This window comes from Piliocolobus tephrosceles, chromosome 6, assembly GCF_002776525.5.
Source record: "Piliocolobus tephrosceles isolate RC106 chromosome 6, ASM277652v3, whole genome shotgun sequence".
NCBI lineage: Eukaryota > Metazoa > Chordata > Mammalia > Primates > Cercopithecidae > Piliocolobus > Piliocolobus tephrosceles.
In genome coordinates, this window is record NC_045439.1 from 131,907,646 (window position 1) to 131,917,443 (window position 9,798).

The following is a 9,798-nucleotide window of genomic DNA, read 5'->3' on the forward strand; positions in this document are numbered from 1 at the left end:
TTTTAACCTTTGGGCCTCACAAACAATTAGGCTGAGCTTCATCTATGTCAAGAATTAAAGGATTTTCATTTGTTAGGCTTTTTCAGGTTATATATCTTTAGGTTAAGAAGGAGGTTCAAGGATACAAAATGCTAAAGCTATGGCACAGATGGCAATTATCCACATGGGGATGCATGCTCCTTCTAAAGAAAACCAAAATTGACAAGTACAAAATCATGTCATCTATTAAGAGTATTCATTGACTATGTTTTCTTGAGATAAATAAAACTGATTTTTCGCAGGGTGACAACTCCTCAAAGAGCTAAAAACAGAACTAACATTCGACCCAGCAATCCCATTACTGAGAATATACCCAAAGGAATATAAATTGTTCTACATTAAAGACACATGGCAGGTGTATGTTCATTGTAACACTATCCACAATAGCAAAGACATGGGATCAACCTAAATGCCCATCAGTGGTAGACTGGATAAAGAAAATGTGATACATGGATACATATACATCATGGAATACTATGCAATCATTAAAAAGAACGAGATCCTTTGAAGGAACATGGATGCAGCTGGAGGCCATTATTCTTAGGAAACTAATGTAGAAATAATAAAAAAAAATACTACATGTTCTCGCAAGTGGAGCTAAATGATGAGAACACATGGACACAAAGAGAGAAACAACAGACATTGGGGACTTACCTGAGAGTGAAAGTTGGGAGGAGGGAGAGGATAAAAAAAAAAAAACAAAAAACTGTTGGCATAGTATCTGAGTGACAAAATAATCTGTAGAGCAAACCTCCATGACACAAGTTTACCTGTACGTGTACCCCTGAACAAATCTGGACATGTACCCCTGAACAAATTGGGACATGAACCCCTGAACCTAAAATTTTGAAAACCTACACATGGACACATGAATCTAAAATAACAGTTTTAAAACTTATTTTCCTGCACCCTTATTTTGCTAATAGAATGAGTCAAAGACACTGAGTTGTCATATGGAAAAGGGTTGAGTCGAGAGGGGAAGCAGGAATATTAACAAAGATCATAACCCTGGTGTCTGAAGAATCAGTAATAGGCTTCCGAGCACTCTGTATCCCATTCACATTTCCCCTGTGAGCACCCTCTCATGGATTTAATGTATCTCCCTCCACACCTCATTTCTTACATTGTGTTCCTGAAGAAAAAGTATTTTTGTGCTTGTGAAGTTACATAAATGGTATTTTGATATCTATTTAGTTGCATTTCCTCATTCATGCAATTATGTTTTTAAGATTCCCCCATGTTGTTACATGTCAGTTTCATTGTGTCTGCAGTATAGTATTGCATCATAAACATACCCCATCTTATGGGTAAGATATTTACCATCTTATTGATGAACACATAGGTTATTGATCTTATGCTGTAAAGCATACTTGCCATCCTATTGACAAACACCTAGGTTATTTCTAACTCTCTTAAAAAGAAATAAATGCTGGATGACATCCCCATATGTATTTTCTTACATTATATATGAGAGTTTCTTAGGAGTATAAAACCAAGGATGAGACAAGTGAATTATAACATATATCTACATTTGGTTTCGATAAATAGTGCCAATTGTTATCTAAAATGGCTGCATCAATTTATATCCCCACAAGCAACATTGTTTAGCTTCACTCCATCAACTCTCCAGAATACCCAACTTTCACAATTTTAACAAATGGTATCTCTCAGTTGCTTCGATTCCATTTCTCTAGTTACTAGTGAAGTAGGTCCTTCACACACTCATTAAATGTTTGGCTTTACCTTTCTGCAAATTGTCCATTCCGATCCTCAGCCCACTATTACTTTATGAGTTACAGTATACTTACATATATAATAGATGTTTATCACTTGACAGATGTAGACATAAAAAATACTATTCCTGGTCATTTATCTGTCTGCTACCTTTACTTGTGATGGCCTTCATTGAATAAAATCTTTAATTGTGATTTAGTCACATCCATTAATTTTCCCTTAGTGCTTTACTCTCTGAGTTTTGTTTAAAAGATAGGATAATAAAATATTTTCCTATGTTCCTTTCTATCAATTGTATAATTTTAAATTTCACTTTAAGGCCCAATCCACTTACAGTTGTTATATATGGTATAGTTATCTATAATGAGTTAATTTTTCCCAGCAGTATTTATAAAGCGCTCCATTTCTTCATTATTTTTACTGTTTATTTTTTAACTATATACCAAAGTCCTATGCACATGGGTTTGCTCCTGGACTCAAAATTGTTCCAGGATTCAGCTCTGAATGCAGCATCCTTTCTGCACTTTCTTTTGTGAAAGAAAGCCACTTTCAGGGCTTTGTACTAGGCTGTGCTAGACAGTACAGCTGATTCCACCGCACATAACAGCCCTACAGCCTTGTTCTTCTTTTTCAAAAATTTGAAAATGTTTTCATAGTTTCTTTTACTTCATGTGAATCTTAAGTAAATTTTCAAGGTTTCCTGAAAATTCTTTTTCCATCTGCATTGAATTTACAGGTTCACTCGGACATAGGAGCACCTTTACAACATTGCCGTGTCTTCCTGAGCATGATACTGTAGTTCCATTTATATGATGCTGTGTCCTCTAAAGCAGTTTTAAATTTCTCTATAAAAGTCTTGTTCATTACTTGTATAATTAATTCCTAGGTCATTTGTGACCTTTTTCTGTTTTAAATAGTATTTTATTTACTATTACTTTTTCTCATCTTTTATTTCTAGGATAATGGACAAATGTTGACTATGGTCTGTAGATCTGTAATCAAAATATCTAGCTAGACACTTTTTTTTTGAGACAGAGTCTCCCTCTGTCACCAGGCTGGAGTGCAGTGGTATGATCTTGGCTCACTGCAACCTCCACCTCCCAGGTTCAAGCAATTTTCTTGCCTCAGCCTCCAAAGAAGCTGGGACTACAGGTGCACGCCACCATGCCCAGCTAATTTTTGTATTTTTAGTAGAGATGGGGTTTCACTATGTTGGCCAGGTTGGTCTCGATCTCTTGACCTTGTGATCTGCCCACCTCAGCCTCCCAAAGTGCTGGGATTACAGGCATGAGCCACCGCACCTGGCCGATTCTCTCTCTTATTAGTTCCCATAGTTTATCAATGATTCTTGGAATTATCGGTAAATGTTACAAAAATAATATCCCTTATACAGCTTCTTTTTATTTCTGTTCTTATTTTTATATCTAGTGCCTCTAATACAAAATGAAAAACAGCAGAGAATCTTCATCTTTTTTCAGACTTTTAAGAAAATATTTCTGAAGTTTCTTAAAAGTAATATTTTCTATAGGTTTGTGTTAAAAAGACCTTATTAGCATATACTTTTTCCTGCTTTTTAAAAGTAATCATGGTTCTTTCATGAGGCCATTAATGATGAATTGCATGGTAAGACTGTCTTTTGTTCAAACGTCCTATCCTCAAGTTTCTAGGATAAATTCCATTTGTTCATGGTAGATTCAAATATTGCTTTATTGGGCCTGTAATTTCCGTTTCTTATATTCATCTTACCCAGTCTTAGTTATACAGTCTTCAAAATAATGAGATCAAGAGATATTTTGCCTTTTTAAAATATTTTTTATATTTCTTCCATATTCATTTGTAATGTTTAAATATGAAATATTAAAAATGAATTATAAAATTTGAGCGTCCAAGAGAAATAGATTCAATCAACAATGATTATCTTTGTTAACCACACATAGAACCCCTCTGTTGTTTTATCTATAGAGTAGGGACACTTTTATATATTTTATTACTTAGCAATTCCGTGTTGTGTTGTTTTCCACTATATGCATGTATATCTTTTCTCCTAAGTAGTTTGTAAGAGATTCTTTAGGGCAAGAATTATGTCCAACAATCCCTCATGTCTATAACTATTTGGTAAGTGACCTTCTCAAAGTGACATGGCTATGAAGTGGTCTAGCAAAGATTTGAACGCAACTATTTTGACACTAAATTCTGTGCTCTTGCCACTGTTTCATGTTCTTCTCTGCTGATGTGACTGGCCAAACTCACTTCATCACTGGCAAATAGGGTTATAGGATTTGTTGAATAAATTACAGTAAACACACATACAAAATAAAAATTTAATAAAATGTAAGTTTCAATCTTCCAATATTGATTTCTTATGCCCTTGCCTCCAGGATAGCTGTTGCAGTGTCTGTTATCAACCTGTTCCTTATTCCCTTGTAGACATTCCGCTTTTCCTTTTTGAATAATTTTATAGTTCTGTCTTTGAAGCCAGTAGATTTCACTCAGTATATCTAGATATGGATATATGTTCAATCTGATATCAGTGTCTCTATTAAATCTTGTTCATTATTTCTTAAATAGTTCCTCTTCACCATCATCTCTTTGCTGCTATTTCTAATTATTTTTCACTTATCTCAGGGTGTTTGTTATGGCTGTGAGGGAAAATCAAGAAATGGTGTTGTCGGGATTGCTATACTGGAATGATTCTGCCTCCATGAAGTCCTTCAGTCCTAAAACCATGGGGCCTAGGCTTTAACCTTCCTGGCAATGCCTGGTTCCCTAGAAATAAAAATGGGTACCTGGGAAACAATTAAGGAATAGTGAAAACCCAGAGAAATAAGGATAACAACACACTGAGGCACCCTTCCTGCTGCTGTAGCAGTTGAATAGCAATTGTAAATAAGCATTTTCTCCTGTGTGCAGAGACATGGCTCAAACCAAGGCAGAATTCCCTGTGTCAAATGAATAATGGTTGTCATTGACCAAAGTACAGGTGGTACTTGGTGTATATTTTAAGAGAAAATGATATGCTCTGGGTATGAAAAGTATTATGTAAAAGAATAAAATTTTAATCTATTTAGGCCTAGGTAGTTTTATTTTCTAAGTAATTTTTAAAACAAAAATACACAATTTAAAATTTATTTTGTTCTAAATTTTAAAATAATCTTTCATACATGCTCATTGCTAGTCGTATCAACTGTATTCCCTTGCTAGTATTTTTGTTGTTGTTGTTGGAAACTCAACTTTTATTCTGAGTTAAACCTCTAGATAAAGTTTTAAGTCTGCCAAACTAATATTCCCCCTACCTTTTCTCTCCCCAACTATCAAGACCATTCTAGGAAGTAGGTCACTCTACCAAAAATGATTGAACTGTGTTGGGCCTGAGAAAAAGTCGGGCAAAAGGAGCTTTTCTTTTATTTTTTATTTTTATATTTTGAGATGGAGCCTCTCTCTGTCACCCAGGCTGGAGTGCAATCTGGGCTCACTGCAAGCTCCGCCTCCCCGGTTCATGCCATTCTCCTGCCTCAGCCTTCCAAATAGCTGGGACTACAGGTGCCCGCCACCATGCCTGGCTAATTTCTTGTATTTTTAGTAGAGAGGGGGTTTCGCTGTGCTAGCCAGGATGGTCTCGATCTCCTGACCTCGTGATCTGCCCTCCTTGGCCTCCCAAAGTGGCTGCTGATAGTTAGGTTCATCCACCACCGCACTTGGAGCTTGACTGGAGTCACCATGGGGCGTCATCTGTCTTTGTGTCCCCACAGTACTCACATGTTGCACTTCAGCTGTGCCACTTCATTCCGATGCTGCTGGGACTGGGGCTCCTCTAAGGATTTCTTCCACACGTCTTGGTATTCCAGCACGTGAATGCCTTGTGCTGATCGGATGAAAGGTTTGTGGCGATGGATTGCCTCTCTTGGTGGACTGCACTGTGTATGACAGAGATGATGTACTAAACTCCACAGCTCGATTTGGCCAATTTCGAATTGAAAGGATGGTACTGGAACCAGGCCTCAGAAGTAGCTTGTCATCAAGATCTAGGAGCTTGTCCATTAGGGAGCTATTTCTTGCCTGTAGAGGCATCCCATGAACCAAGAGACCATTCACATTTGGCTGATAACTGCTTGCTTCACAGAGACTCATCGGATTTGAGGTAAGGGACAGTACCTTAGACTGTGGCACTCACGGTAACACCAAAGGATGTGGTTCACTCAGCACACAAGAACTTTCTGAATTGGGTCTGGTAACTGCAACATTACTCTCATCATCAGAGGCAAATCCTTCCCAGTGACTTCGTGTCAACTGCTCCATACAGCTCACAACCTTGCTCCATACATTGTCAAACACATAAACAAGGACATCTTCTTTCATGCAGTAAAATGGAGCAATGGGAGGATACCCTCATTTCTGTTTCTCTGTAGCTGCTCCTGATTTCTCACCATGAAATCCCTCTTCCATATCTGTGTGATCAAATGCTAGGTATTCCTCAATTACTCCTTCCGAGGTGACTATAGAGTCTTCCTCGTCTCTTTCCATAGAACAAAAGCTGGAGGATTTGGCAATAGAAGATGCTTTATGAGCATACGAAGATGAAAATGTAACTTCTTTCCCCTTAAACCAAATATAGTAGAATCTCTTTCTTGAGACAAGGTTGTTTCATATGAAGCTGAAACAGCAGAAGGGGATCTAGGATACAATCTATAACCTTCACTGGGAGTGATTATCTGCCTACCTAGAATCCTGAGGTGAGGAAAGCTAGCTATCCACTGTTGGCACTCTTCTTGTAGACTCTTGGTATCCACACTCAACTTCTGCTCATACAAGCGTTCATGGACGGCTGTGAATATTGCCTAGGCCTTTTCAGTGGCATTTTGATCGAGTTCACCATATCCCCAGGAGAAGTCCGACCTGCCTTCAGTAGATATCCCTGCGCCTGTATAACTTGGAAAAGCAGACAGTGAATTCCCAGCGTCGGCTGATGTAAAAGGTGATTCTCTTGTGATGTCAGACTCGCTTTGGGAACTTGTGTCTTTCTCGTGACTGTCACTGGCGGGGGAAATTTCCTCCAGCTTCTTGGCAGAGGAATGATGGTTAAGAGCAAGTTTTGTTATTCCTTTCGGCTCCAAGCTCTGTGACACTGCCTTCTGAGTGTATCTGGAGATCCTCTTCCTCCTCCTACTCCTCCTCCTCCTCCTCAGCCGCAGGCGGCCTGGGCCGGGGTGGGCATCGCAGGGTGAGGACCTCAGGTCCTGGCCCTCCCGCTGGCTCCGGCCAGGCCGCCTCCCACCACCTACCGGCCTCGTCTCGCACCGTCGCCTAGTCCCCGAACCACCACCTCCCCAGGGTCCCCACCTCTCCAGTCCTACGACCTCTCTGCTTTCTTCCCTTGCTAGTATTTCTAACAGCATGCCCTGATTAACTCATTTTATCTTTTGGTATAAATCAATTACAATTAAAATAGAGTTTGGTAAATCTCAGTGGAGCATTGTTTCATGTTAAAAACATTTCTTTCTCAAGAGATCAAGTGTGATTAACTTCAGTGAGAGGCTAAAAGTTCAAATTATTCTCAGTAGAGAGAAATAGTCAGTTACTTTCCTTACAGATCTTTTTTTCCATTTCTAAATGCAGAATGTCAAATCTGTAGTAGTTGTATTCCAAAGCAAATTTAAGTTTTTTCTCGGGTAACAAGCATGAACGTGAGGACTGATCCAAAGGGGCCACACAGAGGCTGCCAGCGGACTAAGATCCCCGAAGCAGAAGCTCCTGAAAGAGATATGAATGTTGAATTTTTGCAGCTCCCCTTCGCCTTTTTGGTCCTATTTTCACTTGCCACAGTGCTTTTGAGAGTGATCAGTGTTGCATGGATCGGCCATTGCTTCCTCTTTACTGCCTAATAGTATCCTATTGCTGGTATGTATGTACCATTAATTTTTCATTCACTGGTTGATAGAAATCTGGTCTGTTTTCAGATTTGGTAAGTATAAAATCTGCCACACCATTCAAATATATTTAGCCATATGGACAGGTGCCTTCCTTCTCCCAGGAGTGGAATTGCTAATCATGTGTTTAACTTTTTTTTTTTTTTTTTTTTTTTTTTTTTTTGAGACAGAGTCTCCTTCTGTCCCCAGGCTAGAGTACACTGGCGCTATCTCAGCTCACTGCAACCTCAGCCTCCTGAGTTCCCTCCTGCCTCAGCTTCCGTAATAGCTGGGATTACAGGCACACACCACCATGCCCGCTAATTTTTGTATTTTTAGTAGAGACGGGTTTCACCATGTTGGTCAGGCTGGTCTTGAACTCCTGACCTTGTGATCCACCCACCTTGGCCTTCCGAAGTGCTGGTGTCACAGACATGAGCTACCATGCCCGGTGTGTTTAACTTTTTAGGAACTGCCCTTTTCATCAGCAAAGGTGGTAGAAAAGACAGTATCTAAGAAAATTGCATTACAATGATAATATAAATATAAAAATTTATGAGTGTCATTGTTTAGCTCCTTGCCAACACTTAGTATTTATTACCAGAGTTTTTGTTGTTGTTTTAGTTTAATCTTTCCAATAGATGTGTAATGGTAGTTTGGCATGGATTTAATCTGTTTTTTGATGACTAAAAATAATCTTGAGCAACTTTCCATGTGCATATGTTCTATCCCTGCCTCTTCTTTGGTATAGAGAAAACATCAGTAAAGTTTCTGTTCACATCTTTTGTCCAATTATCGTTAGGGATTTTGTTTTCCATTTATTGAGTTTTAAGAGCTTTTTAAATATACACAGAATATGTCTTTTAGCAGATACATATTTGCAAATATATTTTTCCCAGTCTATGATTTGGCTTTCCATTCTCATAGCAGGGTACTTTGAAGACCAAAAGCTGTGAATGTAATAAACTATAATTTGTCAATTTTTTTTCATTATTCATGCATTTGGTGTTGTACTTAAGAATCGTTGCCTAGTGAATTACAAAGATTTTCTTCCATATTTTCTAGGATAGATTTTATAGTTTGAGGTTTTACATTTAGGAATAAATTTATTTTGAGCTGATTTTTGTGTATGGTGTGGAGTATCAGTCAGCATTCATGTATTTACACATGATATCCAATTTCTAGCACCTTTCTTAAAATGACTATCCTTTCTTCATTATATTATATTGGCCCTCTTGTTGAAAAGAGTAGGTGTAGGTTATTTTGGACTCTTTGTTTTCACTGATTTTATTAATCCTTTCGTCAATACTTACCTTGTCTTAATTATCGTAGCTTTATAGTAAGTCTTGAAATCAGGCAGTGTGTCAGTTCCCTGAATTTTTTTTTTCTTTTTCAAAAATATTTTGATACTATTGGCCCTTTGTTCTTTTCATTGAAATTTTTAAAGACAATTTGTCAATTTATTTAAGAAGAAGCTTGCTGAAATATCGATTTGGAGGCCTTTGAATCTATATATAAATCTGTTTGGGGAGAATTGACATCTTAACAAAATTGAGACTTCTGATGGATAAAAATGGTATATCTTTCCATTTTAGTCTCTTTTGATTTTTCTCTTCAGTGGTTTATGCTTTTCAGCCTACAAATTCTGGGTATATTTTCTTAGATTTGTTCCTAAGAATTTAGTGTTTTGTAAAATTCTGTTATAATGGTCCTAGTCTTTAAGTTTTGATTTCTACTTGTTTCCTGTTAGTTTGTGGAAATGCAGTGGATTTTTGTATATTGACCTTTTATCTTGAGATTTATCTAAAATTATTGTGAATTTCAGTAGCTTATTTATACGTACCTTAGGGATTTCATGTCAGTCTGTGAGTACAAACAGTTTTATTTCTTCTCTTTTCAATCCGTTTGCTTTTACTGTTTTCTTCCTTTTTGTCTTAGTGCACTGTTTAGGACCTCTAGTAGTAATGTTGAATTGGAGTGATGAGAGGATACATCCGGCTGTGTTTTCTATCTTAGGGGGAAAGCATTCATTCACCATTAAGTATGATGCTAGCTGTATGAGTTTTTATGGATGTCCTTTATCATGTTGAGGAAGTTTCTGTTGAATATTGGGGTACTGGAA

The 9,798-nt window shown here is 37.7% G+C and overlaps 1 pseudogene; it reads right to left on the bottom strand.

Moving 5' to 3' along the window:
* Positions 1-5,107: 5,107 nt before the first annotated feature.
* Positions 5,108-7,166, bottom strand: LOC111548289 (annotated as a pseudogene).
* Between the last annotated feature and the right edge of the window lie 2,632 nt (positions 7,167-9,798).